Genomic DNA, 21618 nt, shown 5'->3' with positions numbered 1-21618 from the left:
GATATAAGGGTTAACCTAATTTGTATACGAAGAGCAGTGGGATGAGGAGAACCAAATTTCTGGATAGTCTGTAATGCACTAGAAGTCTGAAACTGCTACTAATGTTGAGGTAGACAGTCATGGATACTAATGACGGCCATGAGAACTACATAGAACTCTATTGTGAAGATATTAGCGGAGTCTAATAAACGACCTCGTATTGCTCAGTCCAAGAAAACTGCTGCGAATTCGATGCTTTCAGAAGAATTAGAACCATCAGTGAAGAATTTCAGTACCATGATTATAAGTGGTTAAGAGTGAGCGAGCTTGAAGCTTGAGAATGAGCTTGACGTGGAAAAAGACGCATGAACAGTTCAGAGCATTTAATAGGTTGGATTGGATGAGGTTCGCCGGTCCTGTCCCGGCCCGGGTCTTGTCCATTTGGTAACCCAGCATTTATTAGACGGCACGTTTCGACACGAGTGGCTTCTTCAGTCCTAATGCAGAGGTAACTGACTGGTTGATTCGTCAGAAACTCCGTCCTGACACGGGTCTTAATCCCAAGATGACCTGTTTGAGGATCTCGTAGATGTCGATATAATTCATCTGTTCTGTGGCGACAATCAGGGTCTTGCTGTAGTCACTATGCACTCCACGGACAAATATTTTATATACAATAGTTTGCTAAGGTCATCAGTCCCCCATCATTGCTTCTGGGTCTTGTGTTGGGTGGTCAGATAAATTTGCAAATAAACACATGGACTCTGTTGTGTCCAACGAGGTTGTTCACAATAGTTTTGTGTGTTTTCTTCCAAGTCTATCAGGTCGAATATGGTATAGGTGAAGCAGGTGCTAGTCGACATCGTCTGATCGCTCAGGGGTAATGTGGGATGTTCTGCTATGCTTTCTTGGGCTACAGTGACTACTGGTAATTGTTGTGGTGTTAGGGTTGATGCGTTGGCTGTTGTAGTGTGTTCCTGAAGTATGGGTCCGTTGGCTGCCGTTGTCGGTGGGAGTTTGAGCAAGAGAATCGAAGGCTGGCGGAGTATGGGCTCGACTTCGTTGATGATGTTTCCTCTTGTCACTGGTCAGGGAAGTGGTACTGGATTTAGTGTTAGTGTAGCCTCCTCTGGACGAGGCTTCCACTCAGTGGTGAGGGCTCTACTTGATGTTGGAGGCTAGACAACTGGGATTTTCCATGTTATTCTGACCTGGCGGAGCCTCTCCGAGCAGTGCAGGTTCCAGGCGTGATGCTCCTTGCCGCAGTTCGGACACCGAGGCTCCATAGCCTCTCATTTTAGTTTACCAAGGAAGTCCTTGGTTGGGGGAGACCCGCTTCAGATGTCGCATACTTCTTTAAATTGACATCGGGCGCTGAGGTGGTTGTATTTCTGGTACTTGAAGCACCTCAAAGGGTGTGGGTTCTAAGTCCTAACTTGGTATTTTCCCCAGCAACCGAGGCCCAATTGAGGTTTCAATGGATCAAGACCTGCATCGTAGGTATGTTGTCATTCTTCTTGGCTCGGAGCCGCTCAGCTTTCAGGATGGTTTTGTTACGGTGGACTGCATCGAGAGGCTTGTCTAGCCTAGTGGATAGCGGATTAATACGTCTTTTGTCATGGATTTTAGTTCTGTTAAAACGTTAACTTTCAGCAGTAACTCGCAGGACTATATTTAGGGGAGTAATACTAAACTCGTATATTCTGGCCGTATTTTCTCTCCAGGTAAATTATAGCAGCATACGAGGTGTAGTGGTGTCCTTATTGATAAGTGAATTTGTTCCCTATGGATGTCTTAGCTTGACTGATCTACAAGGAAATATTGTGCTTGCCCTGAGACTTTGCAGATCGTACTTCCTGCCAAACTTCGACCTACGGTATTTCTGTGGTAGTGATGGGCATCTCTTCATCCATACCGCCCTACATTTACAAATCCGAGTCGTCGGATTCGTCCTTGGGACATCGTGTCCTCTAACTTTCGGAAGAAGTAAAGTGCATCCGTGTGCCTGTCTCGTGACTCGCACGTCTGATGATGACAGTGTGTGTGTCTCGACAGGAATAACAAGAAACGAGTATAAATAGTGGCAGGAGTCAGGTGGTAAGTTGCAAAAGGGTGGTAATAATAATGATAATCCAAAAAGAACAACGTATTATACTGGTCTCCAGAATGGGCAATATCCTGTTGATCAGCAATCTGGATATTGTGTAACTTCCGGATTTTTAGTGGATAGTGTTACTGACGGTAATCCGGGCAGCCTCTATACACTTTTGCCGTCGTAAATCTTCTTCCTTAACGACTAATCTGGTCTCTGTGTTGGACACACGTTTTTACGGTCATCAAGGTTGCAGGCGTTGTGCTCCCTGATTATGTCCAGAGATGTCGCTGTTTCCTCCCACATATATTTTCTCACATCCTCCGCATGATATTGTGTATAATCCTACGCTAGTGCCAGAGTCGCTATAACAATGGATGTATAAAATCGTAACAACTCGTCTGAGGAGGATGAAGGACGAGAATCTTTAAGAACAGATATGGTGAGATTATAGTGAACAATAATAATATCTATATTTACTAAAAGTACATGTACAAGGTATACAAGTACATGTACAAGGTGTACATGTACAAGGTATACAAGTACATGTGCAAGGTATACCAGTACATGTACAAGGTATACAAGTACATGTGCAAGGTATACCAGTACATGTACAAGGTATACAAGTACATGTGCAAGGTATACAAGTACATGTACAAGGTATACAAGTACATGTACAAGGTATACAAGTACATGTACAAGGTATACCAGTACATGTGCAAGGTATACAAGTACATGTACAAGGTGTACAAGTACATGTACAAGGTATACCAGTACATGTACAAGGTGTACATGTACAAGGTATACAAGTACATGTGCAAGGTATACCAGTACATGTACAAGGTATACAAGTACATGTGCAAGGTATACAAGTACATGTGCAAGGTATACAAGTACATGTACAAGGTATACAAGTACATGTGCAAGGTATACAAGTACATGTACAAGGTGTACATGTACAAGGTATACAAGTACATGTGCAAGGTATACCAGTACATGTGCAAGGTATACAAGTACATGTGCAAGGTATACAAGTACATGTGCAAGGTATACAAGTACATGTACAAGGTATACAAGTACATGTGCAAGGTATACCAGTACATGTACAAGGTGTACAAGTACATGTACAAGGTATACCAGTACATGTACAAAGTATACAAGTACATGTACAAGGTATACCAGTACATGTACAAGGTATACCAGTACATGTACAAGGTATACCAGTACATGTACAAGGTATACAAGTACATGTACAAGGTATACAAGTACATGTACAAGGTATACAGACCATAGCTGACATCAGTGACATACTACTATATAGAAAGTTGCTTGTTATGCTGAGCATTTCCCGCAAATTAGGTCAGTTTTGTCCCAGGATGCCACCCACACCAGTCCACTAACACCCAGGATGCCACCCACACCAGTCCACTAACACCCAGGATGCCACCCACACCAGTCCACTAACACCCAGGTACCCATTTTACTGATGGGTGAACATAGACAACAGGTGTAAAGAAACACGCTCAATGTTTCTACCTTCGCTGGGAATCAAACCCAGACCCTCACTGTGTGAAGCGAGAGCTTTAGCCACATGGCCAGGTGTACCGTGGACATATAAATGAGAAGAACAGAAATAATCACTGAAGTGTAGATATGGCACCACAGACCAGAACAACAAATAGAACGATCTATAGAAGAAAGAAGAGTGAAGGGTTGAAACGAATAAGTGTGATGGTATTTAAAATACGGAGGGGAAGAGAAGTGAGGAGTTTCCAACTGGTCGCTACGACAGTCACAGTAAGACCTTCCCCAGAGGGAATGATGAGCATTAAAAACCACCTAATCAATAGAGTGGTGGAGGGAAAATGGAAACCAGAAAATCTACATCAGAAATAGATACCGGGCATGAAGGAGAAAGATACAATGAGCAGACTGTATACCACTCGTCCAAGTAGACAAGGGCCGCAGTATAACGTAGCACAATACAAGCAAGAAGTTGAGAATGCTGTATACTTACTCACACAAGAAGTGCACTTTCGTTAAATCTCATCAGGAAAAGATTCCAGTGACTGGAGTAAACATTGCCAGAGACACCGAGGCCATCAATGGAGCGCAATTTTGGGTCTTGTAAACAGACGCGGAGGAAAACAGGGAGAAACACTTGAAGATCTCCTGGATTACCCTGGAATCCTTATATATTCCACTGCAATAACGCCAGTGACTGCAAGCAGACACACAACAGTAACATAGGTGGTGTCTACGAGCTGGGAAGGTCCATAACATCAGTGTGTGAAGGCAGCGGTATATTAGGTAGAAGCGAGCTCAGAAACCCTGAGAAGAAAGTGTGTAGGAGCAAGTGTAGGTGAGAATTGCAAGGTTTGGGAAGGAGAGTCGTTGTCCATCACCTGTTTCGTCTCCCGTTTCGTTTCCCAGAAACGGCTTCAATAGCTGCTGCCGACAAGGAAGCTTGGTGGTAAAGTTGGAATATGCAGGTTGAGTAGATAGTGAAGAGATATTGGTACTTACCAGAGAACATGTAACATGTTAAGTCATATAAAGTAAAAGGACACAAGTGCAACTAATGTGACATTTTATTGTGGCAACGTTTCGCTCTCCAGGAGCTTTGTCAAGTCGTTACAAACAGTACATGGACACAGAGGGTATATATAGACTCAGAGTGAGGTGCAATACTAGTGGTAGTAGTGGATTGAGACACTTATGCAGCATATGGGAATCTTTATTCAGGAAACTTTTCGCCACACAGTGGCTTCATCAGTCCAATACAAAGAGGAAGGCGTAAGGAGAGGAGGAGAATGAGGTAATCAGTCCCTCAACCTGGAGTCGATGTGTTCAGTCCATCAATCTTGTAGAATGTACAGCATAGGGCCGTAGACGTGGCTTATATACTGTAGTGAGGTGAGGTGAAGCAGGCGGAGGCGGGGTCATAGTGGTACCATCCACTAGTCGAAGTAGGTCTTCGTCCAAAGGTTGAACAAGTGTTGAAGACTAGTGGATGGTACCACTATGACCCCGCCTCCGCCTGCTTCACCTCACCTCACTACAGTATATAAGCCACGTCTACGGCCCTATGCTGTACATTCTACAAGATTGATGGACTGAACACATCGACTCCAGGCTGAGGGACTGATTACCTCATTCTCCTCCTCTCCTTACGCCTTCCTCTTTGTATTGGACTGATGAAGCCACTGTGTGGCGAAACGTTTCCGGAATAAAGATTCCCATATGCTGCATAAGTGTCTCAATCTTCAACTTGTCGGTTTTTCAAACCATTCATCACACACTAGTGGTAGTAGTAGTAATAGTAGTAGTAGTAGTGACATAAGTTGTAGTAGTAATACAATTAACTCGCACACGAGTAAAGGATATAAAAGCTATTACTTGCGTGGTATAAACCTTGGTAATAAATACCGACAAGTTGGTTTAGAAAGACACGTAAGCAAACACTATGACATATTTATTAGAAAACGTTTCGGTCCTGGGACCTTGATCACTTCTAACATACAGAGGTAGGAAGACATTATATACTATATAGGCGGAGAGTGAGATGTGAGTGACGCACGTGACCTGAAGAATGTCATGTTGTGATGAGGACGGGTAGACGATGAAATCATGTGACTCCTGTGTTGCTGGGTTGGTGGTGCTTAAGTATCATGTATGCCAATGTTTTTGAAATTTTGTAGTTTCCAGTGTTGCGTTCTATAGTGTCGGTGACGGCGATTAGTGAGGCTTCTAGGCACCGTCGGCGTCTGAGGTCTGGTTCGGTGAGAACGAGTTGTGCCTCATTCCAGTTCATCAAATGCCCCGTGGAGTCTCTGTGGAGGACACAGGCGTACCTTACATTGTCTCTGTTAGAGGCATTTCGATGCTCATTCAGGCGGACTGCAAGATCTCTGCCTGTCTCGCCTACATATTTCTTGGGACAGAACCCACAGGGGATAGTGTAGAAGTTAGTGGTGTGGGGCTGCGTTTCGTAGTAAGGTCTTTGATAGATGATGTGTTTATGGTGGAAACGTTGATGTTACTCATAGCAAGTGTGCGGCGAGTATTCGTGGCAACATCACCACATGGGAGTACTATGAACTGCTTAGAGGGCTGTTCCATGGGCGGTTTGTTGAGGATAGCTTGTGCCTTGAGTCTGCAATCTCGGATGAAGAAAGATGGGTACTGAAGACGTGTAAAGGCTTGTGTTATGTAAGTGCATTCTTCTTCTAGAAAACAAGGGCTGGAGATGCGAAGAGCTCTCAAGAAGAAGCCAATGAGGACTCCTCTCTTAGTGCGGGTGTCTTGGTGTGAATAAAAGTGTAAAAGATCGTTCTTGTTGGTAGGTTTTCTATACACTTTGAAGAGAAGTTTGTCACTGTCGGGAGATCTGCACAGTAGAACGTCGAGGAAAGGAAGTTTGCCATCGTTTTGAGTTCAAGTGTAAACTTTATTGATGGTTCAACTGCATTGATCTTGTGTGTGAGATCGTTTTTATTGGTAGGTTTCCGATAAACTTGAAATCTTAGGTTGTTGTTTATTTTGTGAATGAGGACGTCGAGGAAAGGTAGCTTATCAATGGACTCTTCTAGGGTAAACTGGATCGCCGGTTCAACTGCGTTGAGCCTTGCCTGAAGATTCCGTACTCGGAATCTCCCGTTTGGGAGTTATTACAAGGACGTCGTCCACGTATCGTAACCAAGTGACGCTTGAAGGGATGATGTTGGCGAAGTGTTCGGACTCTAGGTATTCCATTTACAAGTTGGATAAGACGGCACTGATGGGGGACCCCATTCCCATACTGTAGGTTTGGGAATGGGGTCCCAAACCTACGGTATAGGAATTAACACAGAATTCAGTCAAGTCAAAATCTTCGGGAGGTAGAGGAAGATTAAGGTCCTGATTGACTTTACGTCGTAGAATCTCGATGGCTTTTGTGGTAGGTACTTTAGTGAAGAGGGAAGTCACGTCCAAACTGCTTAGTTTCTTGTTATGGAAGGAGAGGTTTCGGATGCGGTTGAGAAGGTCGCCTGAATGCTTAAGATGAGCGGGGCTGATGGTCCCCAGAAGGCAGGAAAGATGTTTGGCAAGAACCCTGGCTAGTTTGTGTGGTGCACTGCTTACATATTGTCGGTAATTCTACCAACATTATTACAACATATTAATTCATGTTCAACGCTAAACCCATATAGGTCATTCAGAGCAAGACGCCGTGGATGCTTGATCCTCAGTCTGTTGAGGTTCAGACACACGCTTCCTGTTTGTACTCGTCTATACCATCCCCAGAGTAGATGATGAGAGTTTAGATGTATCCTGAGAGGAATATACACAAATAATCCGCACATAGAAAACAGGAGCTTACGACGACGTTTCGGTCCAGCTTGGAAGAAACGCGAGCGGGGACAAGAGAGGGAATGCAGTACTTGGAGGCAAATGAACTTCCACGTCCGTTACTGAAGCAACTGGAAATAAGGGGCTAGAGTCAGAGGAAGGAAAAGTGAAGAGATTGGGGGATAATATGTAGGTAGGGAGGTTGAGTGCCTGAAGACTGTTGAACTTCAGAGATGTTTTGGATTTCGGAGATAATGAGACGAAGGTTTAGCCAGAATAGGTTGGATAGATGGAGAAACACTTAGGTGAGAAGACTACGACAAAAACACAAAAGAACACGGTGAGGTAGGAAGGTCAGAGGCAGGAACTCTATCAGGGACGACACACCGGTGATTGTAGAAGTGGGTACTACAGTGGACCGACGCCTCGAAAAAATCTGGAGAAAGGTGTTGGAGTCTTTCTTGAAATAGGAGGCGAGAAAAAGCTATAGCATAAAACAAGACAAGCCCTCTTTCTTATCAAACAAGACAAGCCCTCTTTCTTATCAAACAAGACAAGCCCTCTTTCTTATCAAACAAGACAAGCCCTCTTTCTTATCAAACAAGACAAGCCCTCTTTTTTATCAAACAAGACAAGCCCTCTTATCAAACAAGATAAGCCCTCTTTCTTATCAAACAAGACAAGCCCTCTTTCTTCTCAAACAAGACAAGCCCTCTTTCTTATCAAACAAGACAAGCCCTCTTTCTTATCAAACAAGACAAGCCCTCTTATCAAAGAAGACAAGCCCTCTTTCTTATCAAACAAGACAAGCCCACTTTCTTCTCAAACAAGACAAGCCCTCATTCTTCTCAAAGAAGACAAGCCCTCTTTCTTATCAAACAAGACAAGCCCTCTTTCTTATCAAATAAGACAAGCCCTCTTTCTTATCAAATAAGACAAGCCCTCTTTCTTATTAAACAAGACAAGCCCTCTTTCTTATCAAACAAGACAAGCCCTCTTTCTTATCAAACAAGACAAGCCCTTTTTCTTCTCAAACAAGACAAGCCCTCTTTCTTCAGACGTGGTCTGATAGAAGATTTACAATCCAACTGGGATCAGCGTTACTTCCAGCAGTTGTAGAATTGAGGGATCACTTAAAAAGTCAGAAAAAGGGATACCTCTGTAACATTTGGAATATCACAAATAACTGAGCAAGTTGTTGAACCTGCTTGTTCAATACCCACAACATCGACGTGCTCAGGAGCCCAGCAAATTAACATTGTGTTTACCAAACACACCAGACAGCTGAGGCTGTACGTGAAGAACGATGGGATCTGGAGTTTATCTGGAGAGAGTTCCGGGGGTCAACGCCCCCGCGGCCCGGTCTGTGACCAGGCCTCCTTAGGTCAGTGTCCCAGGATGCGACCCACACCAGTCGACTAACACCCAGGTACCCATTTTACTGATGGGGAACATAGACAACAGGTGGAAGGAAACACGTCCAATGTTTCTACTCTGGCTGGGAATCGAACCCAGGCCCTCACCGTGTGAAGCGAGAGCGTTAACCACCAGGCCACCAGAGCCACGGGAAGTTAAACACCTGGATAGCCTGTAATACACTTAAGTCCGAAACAAGTGAAAATAAAGTGAACATTAGACGCAGTGTATTTGATGGCAGTGAGAATTACATAAAACACTGACAGACTCCAGTAAATGACACTATTAAACCATACCCCGGCCGGGATTGAACCCGCGGTCATAGTCTCAAAACTCCAGCCCGTCGCGACGGTCTGGAGTTTTGAGACTATGACCGCGGGTTCAATCCCGGCCGTGGTATGGTTTGTTTGCAATCGTGTCATTACGATTTCGTGAGTCAAATGACACTATTGTTCTTTTAGGTAAAATAACCGCGTACCCGACACCAGAGGGTATTAATTATTGCCTTCTGAATACACTAACCGCTGTTCGAGTCCCTGTCTGCCCTTCTGTCTCATTGGTACATATCCTTGAAGGTAGAAGACAAGCTCTTGAAGGTAGAAGACAAGCTCTTGAAGGTAGAAGACAAGCTCTTGAAGGTAGAACACAAACTCTTGAAGGTAGAAGACAAGCTCTTGAAGGTAGAAGACAAACTCTTGAAGGTAGAACACAAGCTCTTGAAGGTAGAACACAAACTCTTGAAGGTAGAACACAAACTCTTGAAGGTAGAACACAAACTCTTGAAGGCAGAACACAAACTCTTGAAGGTAGAACACAAACTCTTGAAGGCAGAACACAAACTCTTGAAGGTAGAACACAAACTCTTGAAGGTAGAACACAAACTCTTGAAGGTAGAAGACAAGCTCTTGATGGTAGAAGACAAGGTCTAGATGGTAGAAGACAAACTCTTGAAGGTAGAACACAAACTCTTGAAGGTAGAACACAAACTCTTGAAGGTAGAACACAAACTCTTGAAGGTAGAAGACAAACTCTTGATGGTAGAAGACAAGGTCTTGATGGTAGAAGACAAACTCTTGAAGGTAGAACACAAACTCTTGAAGGTAGAACACACTCTTGAAGGTAGAAGACAAGCTCTTGAAGGTAGAAGACAAACTCTTGAAGGTAGAAGACAAGCTCTTGATGGTAGAAGACAAGGTCTTGATGGTAGAACACAAACTCTTGAAGGTAGAAGACAAACTCTTGAAGGTAGAAGACAAGCTCTTGAAGGTAGAAGACAAGCTCTTGAAGGTAGAAGACAAACTCTTGAAGGTAGAAGACAAGCTCTTGATGGTAGAAGACAAACTCTTGAAGGTAGAAGACAAACTCTTGAAGGTAGAAGACAAACTCTTGAAGGTAGAAGACAAACTCTTGAAGGTAGAAGACAAACTCTTGAAGGCAGAACACAAACTCTTGAAGGTAGAAGACAAACTCTTGAAGGTAGAAGACAAGCTCTTGAAGGTAGAACAGAAGGTAGAACACAAACTCTTGAAGGTAGAACAGAAGGTCGAACACAAGCTCTTGAAGGTAGAACACAAGCTCTTGAAGGTAGAACAGAAGGTAGAACACAAGCTCTTGAAGGTAGAACACAAACTCTTGAAGGTAGAACACAAGCTCTTGAAGGTAGAACACAAGCTCTTGAAGGTAGAACACAAGCTCTTGAATGTAGAACACAAGCTCTTGAAGGTAGAACACAAGCTCTTGAAGGTAGAACAGAAGGTAGAACACAAACTCTTGAAGGTAGAACAGAAGGTCGAACACAAGCTCTTGAAGGTAGAACACAAGCTCTTGAAGGTAGAACAGAAGGTAGAACACAAGCTCTTGAAGGTAGAACACAAACTCTTGAAGGTAGAACACAAGCTCTTGAAGGTAGAACACAAGCTCTTGAAGGTAGAACACAAGCTCTTGAAGGTAGAACAGAAGGTAGAACACAAACTCTTGAAGGTAGAACAGAAGGTCGAACACAAGCTCTTGAAGGTAGAACACAAGCTCTTGAAGGTAGAACAGAAGGTAGAACACAAGCTCTTGAAGGTAGAACACAAGCTCTTGAAGGTAGAACAGAAGGTAGAACACAAACTCTTGAAGGTAGAACAGAAGGTCGAACACAAGCTCTTGAAGGTAGAACACAAGCTCTTGGAGGTAGAACAGAAGGTAGAACACAAGCTCTTGAAGGTAGAACACAAACTCTTGAAGGTAGAACACAAGCTCTTGAAGGTAGAACACAAGCTCTTGAAGGTAGAACACAAACTCTTGAAGGTAGAACACAAACTCTTGAAGGTAGAACACAAACTCTTGAAGGTAGAACAGAAGGTAGAACACAAGCTCTTGAAGGTAGAACACAAGCTCTTGAAGGTAGAACACAAACTCTTGAAGGTAGAACACAAATTCTTGAAGGTAGAACACAAATTCTTGAAGGTAGAACACAAGCTCTTGAAGGTAGAACACAAGCTCTTGAAGGTAGAACAGAAGGTAGAACACAAGCTCTTGAAGGTAGAACACAAGCTCTTGAAGGTAGAACACAAGCTCTTGAAGGTAGAACACAAGCTCTTGAAGGCAGAACACAAACTCTTATTGGTATAACTCATCAGACACGTCCCGACTCTTATAAGTAAATCACTTAAGTTATGTAAACATCTACGTCCCCGCCCATGCTACTTATCTCAACACTATTTAAAACCGACTATTTAAGTAATCAGTACTAAGCAACTTGCTTAAGCAGAAAAGAGGTTTGTAGGTGTTCTTCTCTAACTCCAAGATTAAGGGACTAATTACCTCTTCTTCCGTATACAAGTCTACAGTTTTCACATTACATCCTCCTACTGTATTGATAAAGCCGCTGGATGGCGAAACGTCTGCAAATAAGTATACCCAGATGTGGAATACGTGTCTAATTGTTCAGAAAATGTGTTCATTCTCTCGCAAACATGTCATCTCTGCTGTAAAAGTGTTCCCAATTGTTAATGAACAGTACCGAAATGTTCCTAGTGTGGCCATAAAATATTTAACACCAGTCCCCTGAACAACCAGTCACTGGCAACTCCTTCCTCTCTATCCTTGACGTAATGTCAATCACTACAGGATTACTTTCTTAGTGCATCTTCGTGTGAGTCACTGTCTAATTCACCAACTTGTCGGTATTTATACCATTAATGTAATCCCAGTTACTATCTAATTCACCAACTTGTCGGTATTTATACCATTAATGTAATCCCAGTTACTATCTAATTCACCAACTTGTCGGTATTTATACCATTAATGTAATCCCAGTTACTATCTAATTCACCAACTTGTCGGTATTTATACCATTAATGTAATGCCAGTCAGTGTCTAATTCACCAACTTGTCGGTATTTATACCATTAATGTAATCCCAGTCACTATCTAATTCACCAACTTGTCGGTATTTATACCATTAATGTAATCCCAGTCACTATCTAATTCACCAACTTGTCGGTATTTATACCATTAATGTAATCCCAGTCACTGTCTAATTCACCAACTTGTCGGTATTTATACCATTAATGTAATCCCAGTCACTATCTAATTCACCAACTTGTCGGTATTTATACCATTAATGTAATCCCAGTCACTATCTAATTCACCAACTTGTCGGTATTTATACCATTAATGTAATCCCAATCACTATCTAATTCACCAACTTGTCGGTATTTATACCATTAATGTAATCCCAGTCACTGTCTAATTCACCAACTTGTCGGTATTTATACCATTAATGTAATCCCAGTCACTATCTAATTCACCAACTTGTCGGTATTTATACCATTAATGTAATCCCAGTCACTATCTAATTCACCAACTTGTCGGTATTTATACCATTAATGGAATGCCAGTCACTGTCTAATTCACCAACTTGTCGGTATTTATACCATTAATGTAATCCCAGTCACTATCTAATTCACCAACTTGTCGGTATTTATACCATTAATGGAATGCCAGTCACTGTCTAATTCACCAACTTGTCGGTATTTACACCATTAATGGAATGATGCCTGTCTGACACACCAATACTGTGAAATGTTGGTACGGACATAATTTCCACAGCTATAGAATTAGAATTCAGGATAAAATGCTTATCTCCCCTTATGGGCCTCAGATTAATCAAGACTAAGAGAACGAATTCCATTTTTAAGGCTGTCGGACTGATTGCTTCACCTCTTCGCAAGAGCAGGCGAAATATACACAAACACTGATCTCTGGCTGAAGGAGACTCGAACCTACGAACTTTGGAACAAGGTACGTAGGTTCGAGTCTCCTTCAGCCAGAGATCAGTGTTTATATATATGCAAAAAGATCACAGTAAACAGGTGATTTTAAAATATGCAAAAAAACCACTGTGAAAGAGTAGTGAAATTCGAAGCGCTTTCGTGACTACTCATATTGACAATGTGATTAATCACGAAAAAGTGCCCTTTTTCCACATCTGTTTTCTCTCCACCCACAGGTACTGTCGTGTTGTGCCCGGGTACTGTCTCCACCCACAGGTACTGTCGTCGTATGCCCGGGTACTGTCGCGTTGTGCCCGGGTACTTGTTCAACACTGACCGAGGTAAGGAGTAGCATGTATTAATACTGGTAAATTACCTGTTAAGTAAAAGGTCACAAATGCAACTAATATGACATTTTATTGTTGCAACGTTTCGCTCTCCAGGAGCCTTATCAACCAGCTTGACAAAGCTCCTGGAGAGCGAAACGTTCCTACAATAAAATGTCACAGTTGCACTTGTGACCTTTCACTTAATACAAGGAGCAGCATGCATATGATGGCATCAAGGCTGTTATTAAAGGCTGAGAAACACTAAAGGTAAGTGTCAAGATTTGTCTGTGAAGATATAATCAGTCCATGACCCTTGATTTGAGGTTGTCAGTCCCTCAACAAGGAGTAGAGTTCTGTTTCAGGCTATGGAACAGAGCTCTCCATGCTGAGGGACTGATTACACAGATGACTGTCTAACACAGATGAAGGTGTTAAGTGAGGTGTTACGGCTCCCACTATGCCCATAATGCAGTTATCAACGTGAATATCACGACTTCCTTAATGTAATTACTGGCTATCTCCTTCACTAGAATGTAATTAGTGACTGTCTCCTTGACTGGAATATAATTAGTGACTGTCTCCTTGACTAGAATGTAATTAGTGACTGTCTCCTTGACTGGAATGTAATAAGTGACTGTCTCCTTGACTGGAATGTAATAAGTGACCGTCTCCTTGACTAGAATGTAATTAGTGACTGTCTCCTTGACTAGAATGCAACTAGTGACTGTCTCCTTGACTGGAATGTAATTAGTGACAGTCTCCATGACTAGAATATAATTAGTGACTGTCTCCTTGCCTGGAATGTAATTAGTGACAGTCTCCATGACTAGAATATAATTAGTGACTGTCTCCTTGACTAGAATGTAATTAGTGACAGTCTCCTTGACTAGAATGTAATCAGTGACTGTCTCCTTGACTAGAATGTAATCAGTGACAGTTTCCTTGGCTAGAATGTAATCAGTGACTGTCTCCTTGACTGGAATGTAATTAGTGACTGTCTCCTTGACTGGAATGTAATTAGTGACTGTCTTCTTGACTATAATGTAATTAGTGACTGTCTCCTTGACTAGAATGCAACTAGTGACTGTCTCCTTGACTGGAATGTAATTAGTAACAGTCTCCATGACTAGAATATAATTAGTGACTGTCTCCTTGACTAGAATGTAATCAGTGATTGTCTCCTTGACTAGAATATAATCAGTGACTGTCTCCTTGACTAGAATGTAATCAGTGACAGTTTCCTTGACTAGAATGTAATCAGTGACTGTCTCCTTGACAAAAATTAAATCTGTTTGTGTAACTATCTAGGATTGCTTTCATGACAAGAATTATAATGGCAGGCTTAACTCCAACACTGCTGCAGTGACTGTCTATACATCAACAACATGAATACAACCAGTGATAAATTCAAACAATAGGATCAAATTAACATCAGCACAACTGGAAATTATCTCTTACATGGCACCATGAAAAGAGAATTGACTACCAGCTCTTTTCTAGCTTTTGTCTATATTCAAATCACAAAGAAACAAAACCCTCCGTTATACTGTTGAAAAGAATTTTTAATACAGCTGTATTCACAGCTTTTATTAATAAAAAATACAGCTTTTGTAGTGGGGAATATGTGGGACTTGGTATTTGCATTTTTGGAAGACCTTTGTAAATTTAACTTAAAAACGTTGGAACAATGACAGGGTGAAGATAAGGATTGTTTACCAGGCTACGCTAGTGTTGTGATATTCAGTGTTGGTGTTATCTGGTGTTCCCATCATTGTGTCCAACACAGTGTTGGTGTATCTGGTGTTCCCAACATTGTGTTCAACACAGTGCTGGTGTATCTGGTGTTCCCAACATTGTGTTCAACACAGTGCTGGTGTATCTGGTGTTCCCATCATTGTGTTCAACACAGTGTTGGTGTATCTGGTGTTCCCATCACTGTGTTCAACACAGTGTTGGTGTATATGGTGTTCCCATCATTGTGTTCAACACAGTGTTGGTGTATCTGGTGTTCCCATCATTGTGTTCAACACAGTGTTGGTGTATCTGGTGTTCCCATCATTGTGTTCGACACAGTGTTGGTGTATCTGGTGTTCCCATCATTGTGTTCAACACAGTGTTGGTGTATCTGGTGTTCCCATCATTGTGTTCAACACAGTGTTGGTGTATCTGGTGTTCCCATCATTGTGTTCAACACAGTGCTGGTGTGTCTGGTGTTCCCTTCACCGTGTTCAACACAGTGTTGGTGTATCTGGTGTTCCCATCATTGTGTTCAACACAGTGTTGGTGTATCTGGTGTTCCCTTCACTGTGTTCAACACAGTGTTGGTGTATCTGGTGTTCCCTTCACTGTGTTCAACACAGTGCTGGTGTCTGGTGTTCCCTTCACCGTGTTCAACACAGTGTTGGTGTATCTGGTGTTCCCATCATTGTGTTCAACACAGTGTTTGTGTATCTGGTGTTCCCTTCACTGTGTTCAACACAGTGTTGGTGTATCTGGTGTTCCCATCATTGTGTTCAACACAGTGCTGGTGTGTCTGGTGTTCCCTTCACTGTGTTCACCAGGCTACGCTAGTGTCAGGATGTTGAACACAATGCTGGTGTAGTACATAGAAACTATGGACCTACCCTGACCTATGTTCACCTCCACTGTTCCCTAGGTACCACCTCTTTACCCTTTCCTGTGTGCATAACACCAAGATGGCTCCTAAAATCACCTGGTTAGGCTTGAACACTGTGCAATCTTAGTCTTGTAACTAATTACAACAGGCTAATCAGAGATAACGCCTGGACTCTCATACCTTCTGTTTCTTCTCCTGGAATCCCAGTCAACCCCCCGCCTGGACTCTCATACCTTCTGTTTCTTCTCCTGGAATCCCAGTCAACCCCCCGCCTGGACTCTCATACCTTCTGTTTCTTCTCCTGGAATCCCAGTCAACCCCCCGCCTGGACTCTCATACCTTCTGTTTCTTCTCCTGGAATCCCAGTCAACCCCCCGCCTGGACTCTCATACCTTCTGTTTCTTCTCCTGGAATCCCAGTCAACCCCCCGCCTGGACTCTCATACCTTCTGTTTCTTCTCCTGGAATCCCAGTCAACCCCCCGCCTGGACTCTCATACCTTCTGTTTCTTCTCCTGGAATCCCAGTCAACCCCCCGCCTGGACTCTCATACCTTCTGTTTCTTCTCCTGGAATCCCAGTCAACCCCCAACAATACTTCGTCAGAGGCATTGCGAGGTGTCCTCCCGATGTCACATCGGAGTGTCACCAGAACTGTCCTAAGATCCATTCTTCACCGGGTGGAATCACACAACCACCGCAGCACAAACAGAAATTACATTAGAATCGGGATGATGGTCACTCCGTCTGGGAGCTGAATTTAAATTAGCTTGGAAGCAGAGAAGTTACTCTCAGCAGATGCACTCATTGAAGAATCCATAAAAACTGATTCACTAAGGCTTGCTACTTCACCCAGACTTACTGTTCTTGTATAAGAAAGGAGCACTGCAGCAGGCCTACTGGCCCATACTAGCCAGGTTCTTCTCAAACCCAAACCCACTGAACAAAAATATACTTACAAACTAACGATTATTTGGTAGGATACATAAATGATGGATCGACCTGTATCCCCCAGTATCAGTATACGTTAACAGACAACGTATTTCTATATATGTATGAGGGACTGACTACCTCAAAACTACGTCTTCAAGGGTGAAAACTGGGACACACAACATCTGGGTATCTTTATTGTAGACGTTTCGCCATCCAGTGGCTTTATCAATACAAATTCCAGGACATAATTTGAAGACAGAACTGTATACAACATCATGGAATCTTGATTCAAAGGGCATCTACGTGACCTTCACGGCTACTACAACTATTACTACAACTAACCCCTGCGGGTTCTCTCTTGGAGATATCCTCAAGACCTTGTTAATATCCCCTTTATTATACCTATCTTCCACTTATACACTTCGATCAGGTCTTCCCTTATTCTTCGCCTAACAAGTGAATGTAACGAAAGATTGAAGACTCTTAAGTTACATTCACTTGTTAGACGAAGAATGAGGGGAGACCTGATCGAAGTGTATAAGTGGAAGATAGGTATTAATAAAGGGGATATTAACAAGGTCTTGATGATCTCTCTTCAATAGAGAACCCGCAGTAATGGATTTAAATTAGATAAGTTTAGATTTAGAAAGGACATAGGAAAGTATTGGTTTGGAAATAGGGTAGTTGATGAGTGGAACAGTCTACCTAGTTGGGTTATTGAGGCTAGGACTTTGGGTAGTTTCAAATTTAGGTTGGATAAGTACATGAGTGGGAGGGGTTGGATTTGAGTGGAACTTGCACATCGGAGCTTGTTTCTAGGATGGCACTGAAAATTGGGTTGGTCAAATGTTTGTTAGTGGGATGAATTGTAAAGGACCTGCCTAGTATGGGCCAACAGGCCTGCTGCAGTGTTCCTCCTTTCTTATGTTCTTTTGATCTGCTTCCATTGGGGAATCCTGTCTACCAGTGACTATGAAAGAATGAAGGAAAAAAGAATTAAGAATGAGAGAAGAAAGGAATAAGAAAGAAGAAAGTAGCTGTAGTGATGCTCTGCTTTTCCTACACTAAACTGACAAAATGTATTCTCAGTCAAGACAAATATTTGAGGGAAAATCCCAACACCAGAATGTCTGTCACAGAATATTAGTGAAATACCATCACATGAATATTGAAAAAAAAAAATTCTTAAATCTGGCAGAGGGAGATTTCAATATGCACCTGGACGGAAGATCTCCAGTGTTGCGTGTTCCATGGATCGTTTTCCAGGCGGCTAACACTTCTCTTGACCGAGTTCCCTGGACGGAAGATCTTCAATGTTGCGTATTCCAGGGATCGTTTTCCAGGCGGTCAACACTTCTCTTGACCGAGTTCCCTGGACGGAAGATCTCCAGTGTTGCGTATCCCAGGGATCATTTTCCAGGCGGCCAATACTTCTCTTGACCGAGTTCCCAGGACGGAAGATCTCGTGTTGCGTATTCCAGGGATCGTTTTCCAGGCAGCCAACACTTCTCTTGACCGAGTTCCCAGGACGGAAGATCTCGTGTTGCGTATCCCAGGGATCATTTTCCAGGCGGCCAACACTTCTCTTGACCGAGTTCCCAGGACGGAAGATCTCCAGTGTTGCGTATCCCAGGGATTGTTTTCCAGGCGGCCAACACTTCTCTTGACCGAGTTCCCTGGACGGAAGATCTCCAGTGTTGCGTATCCCAGGGATCGTTTTACAGGCGGCCAACACTTCTCTTGACCGAGTTCCCAAGATGGAAGATCTCCAGTGTTGCGTATTCCAGGGATCGTTTTCCAGGCAGCCAACACTTCTCTTGACCGAGTTCCCAGGACGGAAGATCTCCAGTGTTGCGTATTCCAGGGATCGTTTTCCAGGCAGCCAACACTTCTCTTGACCGAGTTCCCTGGACGGAAGATCTCGTGTTGCGTATTCCAGGGATCGTTTTCCAGGCAGCCAACACTTCTCTTGACCGAGTTCCCAGGACGGAAGATCTCGTGTTGCGTATCCCAGGGATCGTTTTCCAGGCGGCCAACACTTCTCTTGACCGAGTTCCCTGGACGGAAGATCTCGTGTTGCGTATTCCAGGGATCGTTTTCCAGGCATCCAACACTTCTCTTGACCGAGTTCCCTGGACGGAAGATCTCGTGTTGCGTATTCCAAGGATCGTTTTCCAGGCGGCCAACACTTCTCTTGACCGAGTTCCCAGGACGGAAGATCTCCAATGTTGCGTATTCCAGGGATCATTTTCCAGGCAGCCAACACTTCTCTTGACCGAGTTCCCAGGACGGAAGATCTCCAGTGTTGCGTATTCCAGGGATCGTTTTCCAGGCGGCCAACACTTCTCTTGACCGAGTTCCCTGGACGGAAGATCTCCAGTGTTGCGTATCCCAGGGATCGTTTTCCAGGCGGCAAACACTTCTCTTGACCGAGTTCCCTGGACGGAAGATCTCCAGTGTTGCGTATCCCAGGGATCGTTTTCCAGGCGGCCAACACTTCTCTTGACCGAGTTCCCTGGACGGAAGATCTCGTGTTGCGTATTCCAGGGATCGTTTTCCAGGCGGCCAACACTTCTCTTGACCGAGTTCCCAGGACGGAAGATCTCCAATGTTGCGTATTCCAGGGATCATTTTCCAGGCAGCCAACACTTCTCTTGACCGAGTTCCCAGGACGGAAGATCTCCAGTGTTGCGTATTCCAGGGATCGTTTTCCAGGCGGCCAACACTTCTCTTGACCGAGTTCCCTGGACGGAAGATCTCCAGTGTTGCGTATCCCAGGGATCGTTTTCCAGGCGGCAAACACTTCTCTTGACCGAGTTCCCTGGACGGAAGATCTCCAGTGTTGCGTATCCCAGGGATCGTTTTCCAGGCGGCCAACACTTCTCTTGACCGAGTTCCCTGGACGGAAGATCTCGTGTTGCGTATCCCAGGGATCGTTTTCCAGGCGGTCAACACTTCTCTTGACCGAGTTCCCAGGACGGAAGATCTCGTGTTGCGTATTCCAGGGATCGTTTTCCAGGCAGCCAACACTTCTCTTGACCGAGTTCCCAGGACGGAAGATCTCGTGTTGCGTATCCCAGGGATCGTTTTCCAGGCGGCCAACACTTCTCTTGACCGAGTTCCCTGGACGGAAGATCTCCAGTGTTGCGTATTCCAGGGATCGTTTTCCAGGCGGCAAACACTTCTCTTGACCGAGTTCCCAGGACGGAAGATCTCCAATGTTGCGTATTCCAGGGATCGTTTTCCAGGCAACCAACACTTCTCTTGACCGAGTTCCCTGGACGGAAGATCTCCAGTGTTGCAACATTTTATTGCCAAGACTTTGGTCGTCTACCAGGATCTTTATCAAGGCCAAAACACCTTCACAATAAACTGCCAAAACACAATAAATTTTATTTCCGTGTTGTGGTATAGTTTATTATTTTATTACTGTTAAGTTTCGTGTATAAATTCACTTATACGTAATAAAATAATGAGATGATAAATGAAATATTTGTGATAATTGAAATAATTGATAATGAGGTGATAAAAAGTAATGCTAATCTTGTAAAGTAAAAGGACACAAGTGCAACTAATGTGACATTTAATGTGGCAACGTTTCGCTCTCCAGGAGCTTTATCAAGCCATTACAAACAATACATGGTCACAGAGGGTATATAAAGGCTCAGAGTGAGGTGAATACTAGTGAGGTAACATTTCGATGTTCACTAGTGGTAGTAGTAGTAGTAGTAGTAGTAGTAGTAGTAGTAGTAGTAGTGGTAGTGACTACCACAATGCTAATCTTGTTGTATATGAATGGTATATAATATAGACAAGATAAAGAATTAGATACATGCCTGGAGTATACCTAGAGTATACCTGGAATATACTAGGGTATACCTGGAGTATACCGGGAGCATACCTGGAGTAGGTTAGGTTAGGTTTGTCAGGAAACAGGTCAAGTGTTTCCTGACGCGGGTCTTAGTCACATGATGACCCGATTTTGGAGCTTTGGTCATCTGACCGAGGCCTTCCGCTGGCTTACCGGTCCACCCCTTTAAAAATTATGGTCAGTTATAGCCATTTTTTTGTAATATCATACCTGGAGTATACCTGGAGCATACCTGGAGCATACCTGGAGCATACCTGGAGCATACCTGAAGCATACCTGAAGCATACCTGGAGTATACCTGAAGCATACCTGGAGAGAATTTTGGGGGTCAACGCCCCCGCGGCCCGGTCTGTGAGCAGGCCTCGTGGTGGATGAGGGACTGATCAACCAGGCTGTTACTGTTGACCACACGTACGAACCTCAGCCAGTATGTCATTGATGCAGAGCATTTCAGGCAGATTAGGTCAGTTTTGTACCAGGATGCGACCCACACCAGCCTATTAACACTCAGATACCCATTTTACTGATGAGTGAACACTGGACAGCAGGTGACTCATGGAAACACATTCTAGTGTTCCAGCCGTACCGGGGATTAGATCCCGGACCTCAGTGTGTGAAACGGGGATAGAACCCGGGGTCAGAGGGTCATAAAACTCCAGACCGACGAGTTAGTCACTGGACCAGCTGGCCCAGTGAGTAGCGATTACGAGACTCGGTGCGTGAGTGCGCTACCGATCAAAACTTAGACAACCTGGTAGAAGTTAACGTAGCAGGGAGCCTCTTACACCATTA

The 21618-nt window shown here is 43.6% G+C and overlaps 1 long non-coding RNA gene across 1 annotated transcript in view; it reads left to right on the top strand.

The window, feature by feature from the left end:
* The window catches only part of LOC138855491 (uncharacterized), a 239203-nt gene that overhangs the window by 112513 nt on the left and 105072 nt on the right, over positions 1–21618 (top strand). The window contains exon 2 of the long non-coding RNA XR_011394739.1: positions 13316–13420. This is a non-coding gene — a long non-coding RNA (uncharacterized lncRNA). The remainder of the gene's footprint in view (positions 1–13315; positions 13421–21618) is intronic.

Source organism: Cherax quadricarinatus, chromosome 96, assembly GCF_038502225.1.
Source record: "Cherax quadricarinatus isolate ZL_2023a chromosome 96, ASM3850222v1, whole genome shotgun sequence".
Lineage (NCBI taxonomy): Eukaryota > Metazoa > Arthropoda > Malacostraca > Decapoda > Parastacidae > Cherax > Cherax quadricarinatus.
The sequence above is the reverse complement of the archived record's forward strand: the minus strand, read 5'-3'. Positions and strand labels throughout refer to the sequence as shown.